This window comes from Camelus bactrianus, chromosome 24 (assembly GCF_048773025.1).
Source record: "Camelus bactrianus isolate YW-2024 breed Bactrian camel chromosome 24, ASM4877302v1, whole genome shotgun sequence".
Lineage (NCBI taxonomy): Eukaryota > Metazoa > Chordata > Mammalia > Artiodactyla > Camelidae > Camelus > Camelus bactrianus.
The window spans coordinates 3,189,629-3,212,638 of NC_133562.1; positions in this window are offsets into that span (position 1 = coordinate 3,189,629).

Below are 23,010 nucleotides of genomic sequence, written 5' to 3' on the forward strand. Positions count from 1 at the left end.
CTACCTTCTCTGAAGCTAGGGGTTGGGGGTGGCATTTCCTAAAGCTCTTGACTTGATTGGAGGTTGGGGCTGTGCAGGCTTGAAAGCAGCCATGTTCTCCAAGATTACCCAACTCGGCATCCAGCAAAAGATAAACACACCACGTATATTTGGGGATGGATCCATTTTCAAATATCCAAGACATGGATGCAAACTAAATGTCACTCCACAGACCACTGGATAAAGAATATGTGGCCTACATATACAATGGAATACCACTCAGCCATAAAAAAGAATAAAATAATGCCATTGGCAGCAACATGGATGGACCTAGAGATTCTCACACTAAGTTAAATAAGTCAGTCAGAGAAAGAAAATATCATATGATATCACTTATATGTGGAATCCAAAAAAAACCAAAAAGGACACAAACGAACTTCAGAAAGACTCCCAGACATAGAAAACAAACATGGTTACCAGGGGGGAAGAGGGGAGGGAGGGATAAATTGGGAGTTTGGGATTTGCAGATATTAACTACTATATATAAAATAAACAACAAAGTTCTACTGCATAGCATGGGGCACTACATTCAATGGCTTGTAGTAACCTTTAATGAAAAAAATGAAAAAGAATATGTATATATGTGTGTGTGTGTGTGTATATATATATATACATAACTGAATCACTATGTTGTACTCCAGAAACTAATACAACATTGTAAATCAACTATACTTCAATAAAAAAGAGAAAAAATAAAAATAAAATATATATATGGACAATCTGAAAAGCAAAAATTCTTTGGAGCATAAAATAAGTTGGAAGCTGCTCTAAAAGTCATATGAAAGAGAGCCTTTGGCAGATCTTCTAAAGATCTTCCTCTAAATAAACACTAGTCATCACCCACTTCAATCTAGTTTTCAGCTGGTCACATACCCAACACATATCTACCTTTTCAGCCCAGGTATCCCCATCCTGTTAGAAGAAACATCGTAAGAAGTTTTTTAAAAGATACATTCTTGAAATTAAATCTTGAAAGCTTCATTGTTTCACATTACTCCAAAACTCTGTATTTGCAATGTATATTTTAGTCTCTGCTCAGAATATTTTATATCAAAAATTACACTTGTCCATGTATAATGTCCAATTTTCAACTTAATTCCTTTCTGTTATTTTCTCTTCCTAGAAGAACTTTACCAATGTGAACTTTTTGATGATTCCTTTTTCTAAACTTCCACCAATATACACTGTCTCCTCGCACAGCAAGATTCTGGCTGGTCCAAAGGTTACAGTGTCTGACAGTAATTCACCAAGGTACCACATTTCAATTGCTTCAGACATTTCAATTAGGGGACCTTTGAAGTGAGAAAGGAAGAGAAACAGAGTGGGAGTCAGGTGATGTGGAAAGAAAAACATCACGAGAGAAGGGGATAAGAAACATCTCTGGACAGTGGGAAAAAAGAAAAAACTAACAGGAATTCTCAGGAACAACTTGATTCTACCTTTGACTCCATGTAAATGTGAATAAAATGCACACATGGATATCCCAAAGTACTGGGTTTAACTAGAAAATTTACAGTCCCCTAAGATTATGAAATGGGCCCAAAGTGAGATATTTTTCCAGAAGATGTATTCTATAGTGGAGATGTGATTTATATGAGTCTATCAGTAGATGAAAAAAAAATCTGACTTAAGTGAAAAAGGGAATTTAAAGGCTAAAACAACATGTAGTCTAGAGGATGGCCTAGTTTGGGGCCTGGCTGAATCCTGAATGGATGTCATCAGGATCTTATCCCTCCAGGTTCTGCTCCAAGCTCCTGCTGGTCCAGTTCTCAGGCAGGGGTTCTCCTCTTGGTGGCTCACCCACTCAAAGCCCAAGTCCAGAATAAAAGAGAAGGTTCCTTTCATTAATTCTGCCCAGGTGTAGTAGGCTGAGTCACAGCCATCCAAAGATGGAAAGTGCTAATCCCCAGAATGAGTAAACGTTATCTTACAAGGAAAAAACAGGTCTTTGCAGATGTGATTATGTTAAAAATCTTGGGAAGGGGGATTACCCTGGATCCTCCAGGTGGAACTCAAATACAGTATCAAGTGTCCTTAGAAGAGAAGGCAGAGGGACACTGCACACACAGAGGAGGAGGAGGCCATGTGACCACAGAGCAGGGATGGGAGTGATCCGGCCAGGGGTCTAGGGATGCTGGCAGCCTCCAGAGGGAGCACGGCCCTGCCAGCACCCTGATTTTGGCTCAGTGAAACAGATTTCAGACTCTGGCCTCCACAACTGCGAGAGAATTTTTTGTTGTTTTAAGCCACCCAGTTTGTGGCAGTTTGTTCTATCAGCCACAGGACCCTATTCCATCAGATAATACAGCTCATTCTGACTGGACCACCCTGAGTCACATGGCCAACCTGAACCAATCACTGAACCCTGACAAGTCAGCCCAGGTTGTTCCTCTCAGCCTTGGAGCTCTGGCAGAGCCTATCATGGGCAACTGAGCTCCAAATGCAGGAGGGGAAGGTTCCCCCGAAAGGAAAACACAACTGGAAATAGATGACAGCTGGGGAGAAGGAGCAAAGCACAGCAGATACCCACTTCATGTTCGAAAGGAGAAGGCAGAAGAGGGGACAAAGTTAACATTTACATGCAAGACTGTTACAACATCAGTACACTTGAACTCTGCTCTGTGTTCTGCTGCTGTGATGGGGATACGCTGAGGTGAACAGACACCTCTTGCTCAGAGCAGATTTGTTTGTATTGCCAATTGTTGGACTTTCTCCAGATCTGTCTTGTCTCCTTTCAGAAAAGTTGTACGTAAAGATCAAATATATGTGATGTGATATAAAGCTAGGATAATATTGTGTATTTATTTTCCAATATTCTTTCTGATTATATCTAAAAACTTGTATTAACTATGTTTGCTACCACAAGAGCATGTGCCTGAGTCTGCAGTGTGAAGCCTACAGTGCACTCCACCACCTCTTTCTGGATTATATCTGACCTGCCTTTGCAGACTGTGTTCAGGGATGGCTCTGCCTCTTATGAGATCTATGACCCCGGCTAAGTTACAGACACTTTCCTGATGTTAGTTTCTCCATATGTAAAATGAGAATACATAATTTTACAGGATTTCTTTTGAAGATTATCTGAAAAGCGTATGTGAAAGCATCCAACTGGGTACACAGCACAAAGATGCCAGTAATGTTCTGTTATGAACCTGTCATCAATAAGCAGAAGTTAGATCATTATTCCTATAATATGTCCTCTGCTTATCCACACTGAAGGGCTTTCAATGACTCATTTCAGCTTCAAAAGGTCCAGAACATGTAGTTTCCATTTGGCTCAATACGTTTATTTGCAGGAGAACCTGATGTCAAGTGCACATTTGGATTTCTCATCGCATTCTCCTCCTTTTTTGAAACTTCGTAAAATTTAAAATAAGACTAGTTTCAGTGCTAAACCAGGCAGAGCTATACCTGCTTATTTATTCCTAATTTTCCATGCTAATAAAATGTCTTTGAGAGGATGGAATATCACAGTCCCTGTCCCCAAACTGAGATGGCTTATTTGCCTTTCTTTTGAAACGGTCAGTTTTTATTTTGAAGGTTTAAACTAATTGGATCTATGAGTTTTCCCCTAGCTCTTTCATTATTTACTCTCAAAAACTCCAGAAGATAAGTCAGGCATAATTTCCCTTTATGTACATTTTGCTGGAGGGAGTAGGAAAGCTGGCTTTGTTTCATCCATGGGGAAGAGAAATCCCCAATTAGGGTGCAGGTTATCCCCTGCCTGTGAGCCGGTGTCTCTCCTGGGGAACAATGCCACAGCAGCCCTGAGTTCCCTGGGGACATTTGGGAAAACCAACGGTCAGGCTGGACAATTCTAGGGCATTCGTATTACTCCATCTTAGCCCAAGAAATTTTAGAATTCACTTGCAGAGCCCCATAAACATTTGATTTCTGAGCATTGTTACTTAATGAGTATCTGTTTGTATTCAGGGTAGTTGTCATTCCAAACATAAACCTAAAATGACTAGATTTTACTGGGCTTCAGAGACTTCAAGAGATACAGAGATGAAATACACAGAAACAACTTTCACAGATGTAATTAAATGTTTGCTAAAATCTAAATAATGGAAGCTTACTATTTAATGTGGAATATTATATCCCTTGTATTTCTAATTTACACCTTGTTGAGTATCACAAGATTTTACCTGTGAATACCATGAATTCTGAAAACAGACACTCCAAACCTCGATATCCTATAAGTAGTGGGATTATGGGCAATTTAAATTTTTTTTTTCCCTAGGCATCTTTCTTAAAATTTTTATATTTAAAAAAATGTCATATCCATAATATGAAAAATTTGATTAATATTTTTAAGAAACAAAGAACATTTTAAAAGAAACAACAATCATGAATATGTATTGCAGTGTTAGTTTTGTAAGTTAAAACTGGAAATACATGCAGTAACAGAAAACTGTTTAATTAAAGTTTCATACTCATACAGCAGAATGCAATTATCTCTTACTTAACAAGCGTTTGTACTCATTTTTTGGGGGGGAGGACATTACCTTAGAAATGTGTACCCATTTTCCCAATTACCTATTTTATTCATTGTTTAGCCAAGAAGTCATCCTTCTGACTCTATGCCAGCCTTTACCCAAAACTGTTGTATTCTAGTCCCCACATGGAAAGCTTGCATCACTAAGAAGCAAGAATGACATTAATTAAAGGAACACCAATTTGTTTTCACTTGGCTCTTCTGAGAATCTGACTTTATTGCTAACAGCCAACTTGAGACTGAGATGAAAGGGCCCTTTTAATGGTGAGGAACTAGTATCCTGGATGTAGGGACATTCGGACTAGAGCCAAAAGTATCTGGAATTCACCAATGAATGTGAACATGAAAAAGCAGAATATCCATAACTATTTCATCTCTGAAACTGACTAATAAAAATACGGTTCAAATTTTTTAAAAGGGCAAAACTCCGTTAGGCTAAAAAGTGATTGTGTTAAAGTGGGGATGATTGGAAAATATGGGAACTTGGGATTGAACAAAGCAATCCCAATGGTTAAGTTCAGTTCTAGTGAAGGAGGGAAACAGACATGTGGTTGCCAAGGAAGCAGCCCAATTAGGACTGTGACATTTCCATGGAGGGGTCTCCTGGGTTGTTCATTGCCCTCTTATCTTGGTAAAGGAATTCTAGGCCTTGGAAAAGAAAATATCTGGTGTCTTTGACTGTTATCCAGTGTCATCCAAGACCATAACTAAAGGCATAGAATCAGGCAAGGCACAGCTAAGGATCTATCCACAGTAATTAAAATTAGCAGATAATATAGACTTTGTCACTTGAAGGCAAAATAGTCCAGAATGATACATTTGTATATACTATTGCTCTGAAGTCTTCAAACACCATGTATAATAACCAAGCAGAACCAAGAAGGTTCTGAGCATACACAGAAACTCCAACTGTGTGATGGGTTTATTTTACATTTAGCCCTGATGAGAAAAACAATTTATGTTACATGCACTGATGGCCGTCAAAATGTAATGGTTATCCATTTTATTCTACCTTGGTATAAGTATTTTTCAAATGTTTTCTCCTATTTTATCCCATTTTTCTACCAAGAAATTAAAGATAGGTACACAATCTATGCCATTATTTTCATGGAATTATTTGCAAAAAGAATGATCACAATTAGATATATTGTGTACCGTATTATTGCTTTTTCTCAGCTGTGCCCACTGGAAAATCTAATTAGTGATCTTTGTAACCTAAGCCAGACCTCACCATTCTCCCAAAGGGAGTCTGAAGCACACACCGGAAATGGAGTACAGTTAATCTTTCTGTTTTATCGGTGTGGACTCTAAGCCAGAAAGCCCCTTAGGAAGGGATCTCAGTAATTCCTTCTCTGTGATCTTTTTAATCAAAACTAAAAGACCCAGGCTTGCAGAGAACAGCACAGAAGTTTTAACCCACTCTGGCCCTTCTTGGAATTAATTGTTCTTACAACCTTCACACCCTAACTCAGAATGTATTCCTTTCCACTCTGTCAGAGCTGCAAACCAGCAGACCTGGTGTATGAAACAAGAGTTCACTGCTGCACAGAGAAAAATCCCCAGTGTGGCATGGATCCAAAGAGAAGCTTCTATTCAGTGCAAACATTAAAAGAGATTAAGCCCTACGACATCTAGAAAAGACACACTTCCACAGTTAAGTCATCTTTTGCAATTTTAGGTCAGTCTTTATTACTGAAATAGCTCATAGTCATAGGATGGACTCAAGAGGCGGTCTTTGTTTCTTTCTGGGAGCAGCATCTAGAATGCATGCATGTGCTCCCAGCTGCACAATGATGTCTTCTTTAGGACAAGAACATTTTAAGGCCTGTTCCAGGCATGTGTAATGGGAAGACCTCAAATCTCCCACCTCCTTCACTCTTTCATCATTATGAAATGAACTGCTTTGCCTCAAGTAACAGCTATTCTGTTACTATTCTGTCTGCTCTTAGCACAGACACAAACACTGCAGCTCTCTTTTGGTGACTTTTCTTTTTTTTTTTTTTTTTAACTCCATTAAAACTCATTTTGTGACTTTGAACCTAAAATGTATGTCTTGTGAGCAGCACAGGGTCAATCTAGGAGAAAGATACAAAAATTATATATATAATTCTATATATGTAGTATTAATTATAAATACAGTTAACCCTTGAACAACACAGGTTTGAAATGCAGAGGTCCATTTATAAGCAGATCTTTTTCCATAAATACTACATGATCCACAGTTGGTTGAATACACAGATGCAGAACGTCAGATGCAGAGGCAGTAAAGTTACAGGCAGATTTTTGACTGTGTGGGGATTTGGTGCCACTAACCCCCACATTGTTCAAGGGTCAACTTTATATAAAGAGACCCAAAATACGTAAGGCAAAAACTGATATAATTGAGGAAAGAAACAGACAACTCAACAATAATAGCTGGGACGTTAATAACCTACTTTCAATAATGTACAGAACAATTAGGCAGAAGGCCAACAAAAGAATAAAAGACTTAAGCAATCTTATAAGTCAACTAAACCTAGAATACACTGCTAGAACATTCCATCCAACTCCAACTACAGCAAAATATATGTTCTTCTCAAGTACACCTGTAACATTCTCCAGGATAGACCATACATTGGGCCATAAAACAAGCCTCCTAAAATTGAAAAACACTGAACTTACACAAAGTATGTTCTCCAATTACAAAGGAATTGTATCTAAAATCAATGATAGAAGGAAATCTTTGAAATCCAAATATGTGAAAACTAAGTAATACATTTCTCAATAACCAATGGGTTAAAGAAGAAATCACATGGGGTATTACAAAATATTTTAGATGATAAAAAATTAAAATCACAATATCCATAAGTGATGATATGCAGCTAAAACAGTCTTAAATGGACATTTTTAGCTGTAAACATACATATTTAAAAGAAATCTTGAATCAATGACCTAAGCTTCAACCTTAAGAAACTAGAAAAAGAAGAGAAAACTATTTAAGATTCAAAGTCACAAAACAAACACAAGAAGGAAAATAATAAAGATTATAGCAGAAATGAGTTAAATAGAGTGTATAAGAACAATAGAGAAAATCAACAAAACCAAAAGTTAGGTCTTTGAAAAGATCAATAAAATTGACAAACCTCTGGCTAGACTAAGAGAAAATAAAAAGAGAGAAAGAGAAGACTCAAAGTATTAAAATCAGGGATGAAATGGCAGCATCACCACTGTCCTTACAGAAATAAAAGGATTATAAGGAAATAGATGAGGAAATGTATTCCCAAGGAACCACAGAGTGAGTGACAATGGATGACACAGTGGGAATCAGTGTGGACAGACATAGTGATTGATAAGAGGGACCCTCTTCTCCCTGGGCACTCACACACCTTAACACTGTATAAGCCCCAGAAGCTTAATTAGGTGTAGGAGACAGTTCCAGAATAGTTGGGGTGGAATCACCTGTTTGGGGTAGAACCACATGTCTGATGCTTAAAGTCTTTATTAGACTAACAGAAAATAAAGAATTATAATATTTCTTCCACATTTAATATTCATACCTATTCCATTATTTTAACAAATGGAAATTACAGAAAATCTCAAAGTATCCCTCAAAATGATAAACCCAGAGGGATAGCTACTCTTACTATTATAGAGTATCTATTTCTAGTCTTTCTCTGTTCCTGTTGTGTGTAGAAATCTCAGATATATAAGAAATGTAAATATAGTTCATCTTAATTTTTATTTCTAACTCTCCGTTTACTAGGAGCAGAAACTAATCTCAGTCAGTTCACGATCTGCCCCTACCCTGGGGCTGCATCTAACAGCTCCAGGGAGAAGGGGTAGGTGTAGCTCAGTGGGAGAGAGCGTGCTTAGCATGCGTGAGGGCCTGGGTTCAATCCCAATACCTCCACTAAAAAAAAAAAAAAAGGCAAAAAAGCAAAAGCATCCAGGAAGCCTGCATGGACCTACATGGACCTGCACGACCACCCGCCAGGCATCAGCCCACAGTCCACGTAGGAATCCTGACCACACAGTCTCCCCGGACTGGCTGCATCTCAGGAACCTTAGGCAGGTTGCCTGTGTTGCTCTGGAATTGTGGAAGCCACTTGCAGTCTAAGGTCTCTCCCCACAATTATGTCCCACCCACGCCAGGGGAAATTATGCTCCCTGCACCATTCTGGAAATTGGCCTGGATTCACCATGCAGATGTTTCTTCTGTCCCTGCATTTATTGGGCCTGGAAAAATCTGAGCCCTTTCTAGTTCTCCCAGGTTTGGCCCTGGTGTAGGGACAGAGGTTTCCCGTGAGGTCAGACCTCCAAACCTATCTAGAAGTTTCATCAAAAAACATTATTTCATTGTATGAAAGAAGCAGAATTTACGTAACCATTTTCTTGTTTATATACTTAGATTACATTAATCCTTCACTATCATGTTACGCTGTCTTTTTCTCCTCTTCTTTTAATTAAAGTATAGTTGATTCCCAATGTTGTGTTAGTTTCTGGTGTACAGCACGGTGATTCAGTTATACATACATATATATTGTTTTTCATATTCTTTATCATTATAGGTTATTAACAAGATATTGAATATAGCTTCCTGTGCTAAACAGTAGGACCTTGTTGTTTATCTGTTTTATACACAGTAGTTAGTGTCAGCAAATCTCAAACTCCTAATTTATCCCTTGCCCCCCGTCTCCCTGGTAACCATAAGTTTGTTTTCAGAGTCTGTCTCCGTTTTGTTGCTATTTTGAATATCTTTGTAGTGAAAGCTTTATTCATTCCATTACTATGTATTTAGGAGAAATTTCTAGAAGGGCAATTTATGTGTCAAAGAATATGCTTATTTTAGGGCTTTTCTATATGTTGCCAAATCACCCTCAAGAAATTTACTTCTCAACACCAGTGAATGAGAATTCTCATTTTCCCACATGGTAGAAAATTTAGCAGTAAATTAGTTACACAGATCAAATTCTTGCTGTATATTTGTGTGTAATTTTTGTATGCTGTTCATGATTCCATAATAAAAAAATACACTTTGATAATTTGTAAAGTAACCAGTGGAGAACTACTTTTATAGTTAAGAGCTGGAAATGATTATTTTTAAGGCTAAAGAATTAGGTTATTCATGAACCAAGTGACTAAGAGATCACTTCTTGGCAGAGATTCAACAAGGTTAATGATCAGCTTTTTTTCCCCCTGCTATTTTCACTGAGTACAGAATTTATTAAAAATAAAAAGGGTCTGCAACAATAATGGTAATTGTGGGCTCTAGTAAGCTGAATGGCCCCATAAAGAAGTTCACATCCAGATCCCTGGATCCTGTGAACATGTTACATGTCATGGCAAAAGGGACTCTGTAGATACAGTAAGGTAACGGACCTTAAGATAGAGAGGGCCCTGTTCTGAATTATTCTGGTAACAGGAAGTCAGAGAGATTCCAAGTGTAAGAAGAATTAATGCCCTTTTGTTGATTTATATATAGAGCCTTACATGTGAGGACTGAAGAGGGGCATCTAGGATCTAAGGGCAGCCCCCGGCTGGCAGTCAGAAAGGAAATGAGGACCTTGTTCTATATCTGTAAGGAACTGGATTCTACAAACAACTCTAGTGGGCTTACAAGTGGACTTTTTCAGAGCCTCCAGATAAGAGTCCAACTGGTTGATGCCTTCATTTCACCTGTATTTCTAAGCTGCATAACTGTGAAATCATACGTTGGCATTGATGTAAGCTGCTGAATCTGTTACTGTTTATTGTAGCAGTAGAAAATTACTACATTGGCTAAATAAATAAATGGAAATACTTAAGTACGCAAATAGAAATGAATTAATGAATAAGTGAATCAAATGTGATTTAGCAGTGGGAATTGCTACATACTTTTCAAAAGAGCTGTGTAGTCACAAGTCTGTTTCACTTCCAAGGTCCTTTGAATCCTTCCTTTCACTTTGTGGGTTTATGTCAAAAGTTTTGTCCCATCTACGACTTCCAAGAGATGGATGGAACCACCATCTCTGCTCTGTTGTGATCAGACTTACTATTATTTTCAGTGTGTAGTAGCTATTTTGTGTTTGTGATTCCTCATAATTATTACTTGAAAGAGTGTGAGCATTTCCCATCCAGCACACAAACGATTATTCTTCTTACCAGTGAATTCACAATTGATCACCTACATATATTTATTCTTTTTCCAACAGGTATTTACTAGACTCCAGTTCTGAGTATAGTTTTTGGCTAGGCTCTGAGGCTATTACAAAAGAAATACAGATAGTTCCCAAGGGAAAAAGTAATTTATGTTCTAGACATTTATGTCTAAGTTAGGGCATTCCCACTCAGAATATATTTCCACATTGAAACCAAACTAAAAGCCTTGACTCTGCACCTAAATCAGCCCACAAGAGCCCATTTAACTCAAAATTTACTTGAAGAAATCCTAGAATAATTTCACCACTATTTTTTTTTTCCTATGGAAAGAAAGATTCAGTTTTCCAATTTGTAATGTTAGAGGCTCAGCATCCTGCTAGAAGAACTGACTCTAGCAGCAATATTGGACATCAGAAGCCCCACTGAGAAATGGAGCATATAGTTCATATAGTTCTGTACTTTAAAAAGCCCTTACTATATGCTTGAATCATCTTTTTTGTTTTGTTTTTTGTTTTTGTTCTCTGGATGATGAATACCACTTAACCTTATGTTGGATCATCATGTTCTCTTTTCCATGTCTACTATCTTTGCTGTTGTTCCTTTCACTCTATCCGGATTCTGTAAATATCATTGTTAACTCTCAGCATCTGTGCATCTATCACTCTAGATATTTCATTTCCTAGAAGCACTAGAGGATAAATGGCAGTTACTTCACAGAGAAGTCAGTGTTCAGATTCAGAATTTAAGTTTCCTTAATTTTTCATGTCTTGTCATTAATAAAGGTGGTGCTACGCAGTCAGACATGATCTGCCATCTTTAAGACATGCCACCCACACCAGGGAATGTTTTTCTCCTTGGAGTCAAATCATGTACATGAACCATTCCAAGAGTTAGGCTGATAGATAATTTATATAATGTGGTATATCCAGAGAGATGATATGGCAAAGAGATATCAGTTACATACAAAATAAGTGGTACAACCAAAAAGTATTTTGGGAGTTAAGAAAATGGAACTCAGCTGGTGCTTGACTCAACCATTCAGGAATCCCTAAGTCTATGGATCATATCTCCTTGTTCATAATTTTATCTCTTCCATGCAGACTCCTCTTCCCCCACTTTACCATCTCTGCAGATCTAAATCTGACCTGCCTTAATGGCCCAGTATGTGTACACACCTAAGAAGCCTTCCCTGACAGCCCATCATGAGGTTTCTCCCCTTCCTCTCATTACCCATGTTAACTCATCACTACTTTTTTTATGACACAGTGGAATGAAAATGGATAGGTGTGTTTAGAAAACTACAAGGATGGACCCAAAAATCCATTTGTTATGCAAATGATGGGGTAGCTTGAGATTTACAGAAAAGAAAGAAGGAGGGGGAACATCTTAGATATGGTGATGGTGCTTAGAGTAGATGATGAACAAAGGCATAGGGGCTGGAGGTCAGAGGGACAGCTTTCTGGAAACGGAGGATTCCTACTGAAAATGGCAGAAGGTAAAATGTTCAAAAGTAGCTGGGGAGCAGACAGTTTGGGGCCTTTCACAGTGCCTCCAGGATGAAGAGCTTGGACTTCATCCTGAAAACAACAGGAAGCCACTGAATGTGCAGTTAAAGTAGGTATTTAGCAAGATTAATTTGGCAGCAGTATGTAAGATAGATGCAGGGGGCTTATTAAAAAAGATATTTTAGTAATATGAGGATAACAGGTACAAGCTTTAAAGGTCCAACTAGAGTGGGCAACAACAACACAAACAAAATCTGCAACTGTCCACATTTTCTAGAATTCACTTCAATTTCTGGTGCTATGTCTCCATTCTACTTGCTGAAGAAAATGTACTCTGGTCACTTCCAGGTTAAATAAATCCAGTTCCATGTTTTCTCAGGGTTGTGAATGCCACCGTCTCATGAGGGAATGGAAGGAGTGGGAAGGTGGACATAAGAGATGTTCATTTTAACTTTCTCCACACTGTGGTGGAGCCTGAACCCAATGTCACTCATCTGGTCTGTCCTCTATGTAGGTGTGGGATCACAGTCCCTCAGACAAAGGCTGGATGGTCATTGGGAGCAGAGATTGTCCACAAAGATTCCTCCTTATGAGAGTTCCCTTATTCTGATTGTGAGTCCCTTCCTTAGATAACCCTGGTTTCCAGAATTGGAGGGCACTGGGAGCCTCCAGATGCCATCCACACTGCTCTAGCCCACACGGTGCCAGGTGATTTTTCTCCAGCTATTCCTGTATTTGGGCCAGACCGTCAGGGTCACCTTGCAGCTTCTTCTCAGTGATGGGAAGATAGGTGGAGAGGTTGCGGGGCTTTCTCTCTCCTAGTTTTGTTGAGTGCTATCTCCTAGCCCTACTTTATCAGAAACACTTTCTATTCATGGGTTCCCAAAATGAGTAAGATCAATTACATCCTCTCTCAGGACTCGTAAGGAGGGAGCAGAGGGAAGGGCACAAGCTCTCACTTTCGTGTTTAACTCTGTTTCTTTTTCTCTGCCAACCTATCCCTTCATTTCCCCCTTTTTGAGCTTAAAGATTTTTTTTTTCTTTTTAAGTCTAGATAGGGGAGTCATGCATGTGGATCTGGCACTTTCAGTATTACCTCAAGGGTTTTGAACTTAAGAATCAAGAGTTTTCTGCTTTTGCTGCCACATTTTTCCCTGGTTCCCCAGTGACAATCGGTGTCTCCTGTTGAACTCTGATCTGCAGGCTTGTAGGGAACAAATGAATGACTTCCATGGGAGGAGGAGTGGACAAGAATAACCACATCAATTTGTATTTTGAAATAATTTGCCATCACATATTCATGATACTTCAAGCCTAGACTTAGGTGGAAGAAAGGATAAAAAGAAAAAATCCATTGTCTATTATTAGTGTAGAGAGAGAATTCAAAGGAATTTTTTAAGATTTTGAGCCTGAGTGAATGAGAAATGAAGAAAGTTTGGGGGATTAAGAAAAGAAAGAGCGAGAGAGGGAGGGGTTGGGGAGCAGAGACGGGTTGTTCCTGCCCCAGAGCTTGATACACCTGAACTTGAATGAGAGCAGTACAGGTAGAGTGCACATTAATTTTATTAGTCATCTGAGATTAGCAGACTCTGGGGGATCAATTCCCTTGATCCAACTACTTGAGTGGTTTGGAAATGAGCATATCCATCCATTAATTCACATTGGGGATTGTATCCAACAGGATGACTGATGTGGTCATTCGCACATGTCCAGTGGGCCACTTAGATGGGAGTCAGTGGTTAGTCATTGTTGAATCAGCAGGTTGATTAGTGAACAAAGAATAAGAACAGACGGATCTGGCTGTAGTTAGGGGTTATCCAACTTTCAAACAAGAGTTACTCTTCTTGGTCCTAGGAATTTTCCTACAATATTCCCTAGTGGTCTTTAGAGTTAGTGTATTTCCTTCCGTGGAGATTGTGAGGGCACACTGACAAATTCTACTATACTGTTCACTTTCTATATTCCTGATCTATCATCCAAAACCTCTATCATTTCCTTATGGCAGTTTGCAATTTCTTAAATTACTGCTAATCTTCCACTAGTTACATTTTAAACTGATGACTTCCCATTTCCTTTTCAAGAAGCATGCTAGACCCCTGGTGAGACTTAAAAAGCACCCTCCAATTGCTAGCAATATGTTTGTGAATCATCTCTTGGGTGGCTTATTTCCTGCAATGATTTCTGCAGATGGTTAATCTGATCCATTTTATGTTGATTCCTGTTAGCACTGACCTCTGAGCATAGTAATATCTGACTATGTCCTAAATTTAGATTCTGCTTTTTTTTGTTGTTGCTTTTTTATTAGCCTTCCTTTCTAAATTTCCATATTTCTGGCACTTTCCAGAATTTAGAAAGGAAGGTTGGAGGGGGAACTACTGACTTCTGTTTAGGGTATATTGAGAATTTGATATGTATTCCACATTGAAATAATGAGAATAAGGACACATTCATTGTGGAGGTTTAAGGGTATGAATACAGAACACCTTTCTCTTTCCTTTCTTTCCTTCCCCTGTTTTGTTTTGTTTTGTTTTGTTTTGTTTTGTTTTGTTTTGTTTTGTTTTCCTTCCCTAATGAAACATTAAGACCTAGGAACTGGGCAGAGATTTTTAAAAATCACAGCTTTATTACTCTGCCCCGGGTGCTTAGAAGAGTGTCTGAAACATATAGATACTCCATAAATACTTGGATGGACAAATGAATCACAGCTAGATTGATAGGAACAACACACCATCTTCATGGGTTGAAATCTCCTTTGTAACATTCCAGCTTCTGGCTCCTTAAAGTCACTGAAACTGACAGTTAACATCTGATAAAACAGGAGCTGTCCAGCCATGGGGAACACAGGCATAGGAAATAGAAGGAATTTTTTCCCCCAACTTTTTTATTGTGCTAAAATATACATGACATAAAATTTATCATCTTAACCATTTTTGAGTGTAGAGTTCAGTAGGATTAAGTACCTAACTAAGGACATTCATTTTGTTATGTAATCATCATCACCATCCATCTCCAGAACCTATTTCATCTTGCAAACCTGTAACAATATAACCATGAAACACTAACTCGCCATCCTCCATTCTTCCCAGGCCCAGGTCTTGGGAACCACCTTTCTACTTTCTGCCTCCAATGAATCTGACAGAGGTAGGAGATTTTTTTTTTTAATCAGCAAAATCACCACAAATAAATGCTTAATTGGAGGATGGATTCAGATGTGCAGCTGCAATAGGCTTCCTAACTGTAAACAACTCTCCAGAATTAAACTCACTCAGCTACTTGCTGACCACAGATGCCTCCTGTCCTCTTGGCTTTCCCAATGTAGGCCAACCAGCCAGGAGAGTAGGGTGCAGATTTGTAGGTTAAACCCCTCCATGGTGGGGCAGACCCTAACCTGAGCATGTTCCAGTGTTCCACCCTTCCCTCCAACTGTCCAGTAAGATGGGACAAGCCCTCCCAGAGGAGGGAGGGAATGGGGATGGAGGTGGGAGAGGTTAGAAGCCTTACTCTGATGGAATTCCCTGCATGGGGGCATAGGGCCAAGGAATGTCAGAAAATGTAGAAAGAAGGCCTAGAAATTTAATCTCATTCTCACACTAATCACTGTCCAACCAAAAAAGAGGAAAGTCCCAACTAGGAGGATTTGGGAGGACAATGACAACAAGCTGAAAGTCACATCAACCTATTGTCACGTCATGTTTAACCATCTAAAATGATAAGTAAAAGAAGCCAACTGCTCTAGAAATTTATGGCTGACAGCACTTATATATATATAAACATAAGCATACATATATAAACATATATATGTTTGTTTCTAAGTTGACTTTTTTTTTTTGGTATTACAAAAAGAGTGAGTAACAATTCTATAATCAAAGACTAAAGAGATTGTGATCTTCAAGAGATCACTTTTTCAACCCAAGTGAATCAGTGGCCTGTGTCAGCCGCTGTCTAGATGAGCTGTGTTAAAACCTTTGCAGAAAATTGAGACAGATCTGGTGGAGAGAGAGGGATGAGGTGAGCAAGCATGTTACTCATTATTAGAGTTTGCAAGACATTCTTTTCCCAGCAAGAATGGTTTCTGTCCTGTCTCAGAGTCATGGCTACCCGAAACACTTTCTAGCACATCTTTTCTCTCAAAGTTATTTAACATTGTGGCTGAAGCCAATGCCAACAAAAGATGTGCTAGCATAGGGCACTTTGTGTGGGCGCTAATGAACCAGGCGTTGGCATGGCAGGCAGCGCTCTCTTTGTCTTAGCAAAAGCTCTGATTGCTACTATAACCAGCACACTGAGAATAGTAGGTAACACGGGCATTTGGGTTTGGTTAACTTGAACTGGCTGTGAATTTTTCTCTGAATTTTTTCAAGGTCTTTTTTATATTTGTGTCAATTGGAATTCAGGGATAGTCCAAGGCTGAACATCTGACCAGCCAGGAAGTAGGAGGGCTGACTTTTTTGGGAAGATGCCAAATGACCTTACAGCTCTCAGACAATACTTGCACAGGTATTTAATCAGTTCTCCTGAGGTTTTTCTCCCCTCAGAGGATTGAATTGCATTTGGCATTCCAAGAATCTTAAAAAGAATAGGTACCTTGCTGAGGCCATGATGTGAAAAAAAACATATTTTGCATCTAAGGAAAGCTGCTCCCATACAATATAGTTTTGCAGGCCACCCATGGAGTCTCAAAAAGATCTTTCTGACTCATGACCCTTACACAGAATTCTTACACTCTTCTGTAGGAACATATGATATTTTATCTTTAAACAGAAACCAGTGCTTTCATACCTTGAACGATACCCTGGAACAACTGTTGCCTGAGACCTACATTAGGAATAATCAGGTAGAATCTGCAGCTTCTCTGCTCTTAGATGCAGATCCTGTTCTGTTTCTGGAGGGTGATGCTCAGTCTGCCTCTCTGGTTTTTTGGGGTTTTTTAAGTATTATCTTTAAAAAAAAATGTTTGTAGTTGTTGGTGGGGGGAGGTAATTAGGTTTATTTATTTATTTTTAATAGAGGTACTGGGGATTGAACTCCGGACTTCATACATGTGTGCCCTACCACTGGGCTCTATCCTCCCCTCATTAGTCTGCCTGTTTGTTCACTGCTCAGGGTGGGGAGGGAGAAGAGAGCAAAATCAGGTAAGGAAGGCCCTTCTGAGTGTCCATCCTTCTATCCTGGTACCCATCAGCCCCGATTCTCCCAGCCTGAGGGTGCTTTTTTTGAGTCTTTCTTGGGAAAACTCTGGAAAGGTGCACAAGAGCTGACCCAGTGGATTTCACTGGTGGAGGTGCGTTGCCTCCATAGGCTGGAATTTCAGAAATCTCTGAAGGCAAATCTTCTTATTAAGCCTTTTATTCCCTACAAAAACACTGATACACCTTGTACAACTGCCCTGGCTTCATTATTAGTGGACTTTTTAAGTGGATCTGCAATTCAGCTAAACAAATAGTGGTGATAGAATGCAGGCTCCAAACACTGAACTCTTGAAGCAGATTAATGCTTTGAAACCCTGAGCTATTAGGAAAGTAGTCTTTGCATTTCTATCGTCCACTAAGCTGAGACCAAAAATCATAAAGAAAATGAAATAATGCATTGTTGACACTGTTTCCATTGCAGAGGTTATTTTTTCCTGGACTTGGATCTATTCTTCCTTGCACATGGTTAAAAGTTTCCACTGCACTCCAAGTGGCTGAGGACTTGGATCTTAGCTACTTTCTGCTGACCTTTGCAGAGGCAGTGACCTTTAGCTCTGGCAAGGTGGAATCAGCACCAAACTTTCAGTAAAAAGAACAGTTTTGAAATTTTGCCGCTTTACACTGTTTCTAGGAATATCACAGTTTCCTCATTTCTACAGTGAGAAAAGTAATATTTACATCACAGTAGGTATTTCAAGAATTAAATGTTATACTACATTGAAAAGTGGTTAGCTCACTGCATAACTGAACCTAACAAATACTAAATCTGACAGTGAATTGGGAGTTGCCTGGTGCGAACTCTGCCACTTGCTCACAGCACGACCTTGGGACACGTACTTAAAACATTTTAAGCCTCAGTTTCTCCATCTGCAGAACAGGAGCACAGGAACGAAACATTGTTTTGTAAAACACTTAGGGCTGTGTTAAGTTCATGATAGGTTTTTTTTTAAAAAATACCCACAGCTTTACTGATATTTAATTAAAATACATATAATTTGCTCATAAAAGTATACAATTCAGTGACTTTAAGTATATCCACAGATATGGGCAACCATCAGCTGGGTTGATTTTAGAACATTTTTATCATCTCAAAAAGAAATCCCATACACTTTTGTATTACCCTAGATTAGCCTATCAATAGCCCCCAGTCCTAAGTAACCCCTAATTTACTTCCTATCTCTGTACGTTTCCATGTTCTGAACATTTCATATGAATGAAATCATGTAATATGTGGTCTCTCATGTCTGTGTGTTCTTCCATTTGGCATAATTTTATTAAGGTTCCTCCGAGTTACAGCAGGTATCAGTATTTTAATCTTTTTTTTTCTGGCTAAATATTTGTCCATTCTATCCATATACAACAATTGTTTATCCAGTTCTCCATACATCCATTCAAATGTTGATGGAAATTGGGTTGTTTCCACCTTTGGGCTATGATGAATAATACTACCATAAACATTCATATAAAAGGTTTTGTGGGGACATGTGTTCTCATTTCTCTTGGGTATATACCTAGGAGTGGGACTGGTGCATCATATGGTAACTCTACATTTAATAGCTGAAAGAACCACAAAATGGTTTTCCAAAAAGGCCACACCATTTCACATTCTCCCTGGCAATGGACAAGGGCTCCAATTTCTCCATGTCCTTGTCATCATTCATTATCTGACTTTTTAATTCAAGCCCTCCTAGGGGCTGTGAGGTGGTATCTCATTGTGCTTTTGATTTGCATCTTCTGATGATTAATGATATCAAGCATCTTTCCATGTGCTTATTGGCCATTCTTCCTTGAAGAAATGTCTATTCAGACACTTTGCCAATTTTTAAATTGGGTTATTTGTCTTACTGTTATTGAATTGCAAAAGTTCTTTACATATTCTCGATACAAGTCCTTTTAGAGATAAATACTTTGCAAATATTTTTTCCATTCTGTTGGCTGTCTTTTCATTTTCTTGATAATGTCCTTTGAAGCACAAAAGCTTTTAATTTTAGTGAAGCCCAATTGATCTATTTTTTTCTTTTGTTATTCATGCTGTTTGTGTCGTATCTCAGAATCCTTTGCCAAATCCAAGGCCATAAAGATTTGTCCCTAAGTTTTCTCCTAAAAGTTTTATAGTTTCAGATTTTTATGTATTTTTTTCTTGCCTAACTGCCCTGGTAAGAACCTCAAGTACAAGGCTGAACAGAAGTGATGACACCAGACATCCTGATCTTCTTCCTGACACTGGGGGAAAATACCCAGTTTTCCACCATAAAGTATGACATTAGATGTGAGCTTTTCATATACATGCTTTATCATGATAAGAAAGTTGTGTTCTATTTCTAGTTTGTCAATTGTTTTTATCATGTAATGGTGTTAGATTTCATCAAATACTTTTTCTGTCTCTATTGAGAGACAGTCGTGGTTTTTCAAAATTCTATTGATATGATGTATCATGTCAATTGATTTTCAGATATTGAACCAACCTTGCATCCTTGGATTAAATCCCACTTGGTCATGGTGTATAATTCTTTTTAATATGCTATGTATTCAGTTTGCTAGTATTTTGTTGAGAATATGTATGCCAACACTCATAAAAGATACTGATCTTTAGTTTTCTTATGATTTCTTTGCCTGGTTTTGGGATCAAGGTAATACTGGCCTCATAAAATGAGTTAGAAGGTCCTTCCTCCTCTTCTATTTTTTGGAAGAGTTTGTGAAGAATTAGTGTTAATTATTAAAATATTTGGTAGAATTCAGCAGTGAGGTTTTCTGAGACTGAGCTTTTCTTTTTGGGCAGTTTTTGATTACCAATTCAATCTCTTCACTTGTTATGGGTTTATTTAGATTGTCTCTTTTTTTTAGTTGGTTTCAGTAGATTGTGTCTTTCAAGCAATTTGTCCATTTCACTTTATCTAATTTGTTGCTGTACAGTTGTCAATAATATTACTTTATGATCCTTTAAAAAAATCTGAGCAGCAAGTAAAGCAATGAAGCTAGAACACTCCCTTACACCATACACAAAAATAAACTCAAAATAGATCAAAGAGTTAAACATAAGACAAGATACAATAAACCTCCTAGAAGAAAATATAGGCAAAACATTCTCTGACATACATCCCAAAAATGTTCTCCTAGAACAGTCTACTCAAGCAATAGAAATAAAAGCAAGAATAAACAAATGGGACCTAATGAAACTTACAAGCTTCTGCACAGCAAAGGAAACCTTAAGTAAAACAAAAAGACAATCTACGGAATGGGAGAATATTTTTGCAAATGAAACCGACAAAGGCTTGATCTCCAGAATATATAAGCAGCTCATACGATTTAATAAGAAACAAACAAACAACTCAATCCAAAAATGGGCAAAAGACCTAAACAAGCAATTCTCCAAGGAAGACATACAAATGATCAATAGGCACATGAAAAAATGCTCAATATCACTAATTATCAGAGAAATGCAAATCAAAACTACAATGAGGTATCACCTCACACCAGTCAGAATGGCCATCATTCAAAAATCCACAAATGACAAATGCTGGAGAGGCTGTGGAGAAAGGGGAACCCTCCTACACCGCTGGTGGGAATGCAGTTTGGTGCAGCCACTGTGGAAAACAGTATGGAGATTCCTCAAAAGACTAGGAGTAGACTTACCATATGACCCAGGAATCTCACTCCTGGGCATATATCCAGAAGGAACCCTACTTCAGGATGACACTTGCACCCCAATGTTCATAGCAGCACTGTTTACAATAGCCAAGACATGGAAACAGCCTAAATGTCCATCAACAGATGACTGGATAAAGAATAGGTGGTATATTTACACAATGGAATACTACTCAGCCATAAAAACCGACAACATAAGGCCATTTGCAGCAACATGGATGTCCCTGGAGAATGTTATTCTAAGTGAAGTAAGCCAGAAAGAGAAAGAAAAATACCATATGAGATCACTCATAAGTGGAATCTAAAAAAAAAAAAAAAAGCATAAATACAAAACAGAAATAGACTCACAGACATAGAATACAAACTTGTGGTTGCCAAGGGGGCAGAGGGTGGGAAGGGATAGACGGGATTTCAAAATTGTAGAATAGATAAACAAGATTACACTGTATAGCACAGGGAAATATACACAAGATCTTATGGTAGCTCACGGAGAAAAAAATGGGACAATGAATATATATATGTTCATGTACAACTGAAAAATTGTGCTCTACACTGGAATTTGACACAACATTGTAAAATGATTATAAATCAATAAAAAAATGTTTAAAAAAATAAATAAATCTGTAAGGCCAGTAGTTATGTCCTTTCTTTTATTTCTGATTCTAATAATTTGAGTCTTCTCTCTTTTTTTATTTGGTTGATCTATCTAAAGACTTGTTAATTTTGTTTATCTTTTCAAAGAACCAGGTTTTGGTTTCTTTGATTTTCACTATTCTTTTTTAATTTTTTATTTTGTTCATTTCTCTTCTAATCTTTATTATTTCCTGCTTGCTTTAGGTTTTATTTGCTCTTCTTTTTCCATTGCCTTAAAATGGAAGGTTAGATTACTAATTTGAGACCTTTTTTCTTTCTTAATATAGGCATTTATAACTATAAATTTCCCTCTAAACTCTGCTATTAGCTACATCTCATTAGTTGTGATATATTGTGTCTTCATTTTTATTCATCTCCAAGTGTTTTTGGATTTCCCTTGTGACTTCTTTGATCCACTGATTATTTAGGAACATGCTGTTTAACTTCTACATATTTGTGAGTACTCCCAACTTGTTCCTGCTATTGCTTTCCAATTTCATTGTATTGTGGTTGGAGAATGTACTTTGTATTATTTCTGTCCTTTAAAATTTGCTGAGGTTTTTTTTGTCCTGGAGAATGTTCCATGTGCACTTAACAAGAATGTATATTGTATGGTTATTGGGTGAAGTTTTCTATAGATGGCTAGGTATAGTTGTTTATGTAGTATTGTTCAAGTCTTCTATTTCCTTTTTGATCTTCTACCTAATTGTTCAACCCATTGTTGGAAATGAGATATTAAAGTCTCCAACTATTGTCATTGAGTTGTCTATTTCTCCCTTCAATTATGTAAATTTTTGCTTCATGTATTTTCAGTCTGTTTTAGGTGTGTGTGTGTGTGTCTATATATATATATATATATATATATATATATATATATAATTGATATGTCTTCCTGATTGATATGTATCATTATAAAATGTCCATGTTTATCTTGAGCAACATTTTTTTGTTTTAGAGACTACTCTATTTGCTATCAATATAGCCATTTCATCTTTTGTGATTGCTGTTTGCATGTATAACTTTTTCCATCCTTTTACTTCAATCTATTCATATTTTTGAAGCTAAAGTGTGTCTCCTACAGACAGCATATAGTTTGATCTTGTTTTTTTGAATCAAATCTGACTATCTCTGCCTTTTGATTTAAATCTTTAATCCACTCACATTTAATGTTATCAATATAGTTGGATTTATGTCTACCTTTATTTATTTTTTTGTGGTTATGTCTCATGTCTTTTCTTCCTCTATCCCTCTTCTATTGCTCCTTTTTATAATAAATCAGTATTTTCTAGTGCAGCACTTTAATTTCTTTGATGACTTTGTCACTGTATTTTGGGGATTATTTTAGTGGTTGCTCAAGGGGTTTACTATGTGTATACATTTTAAT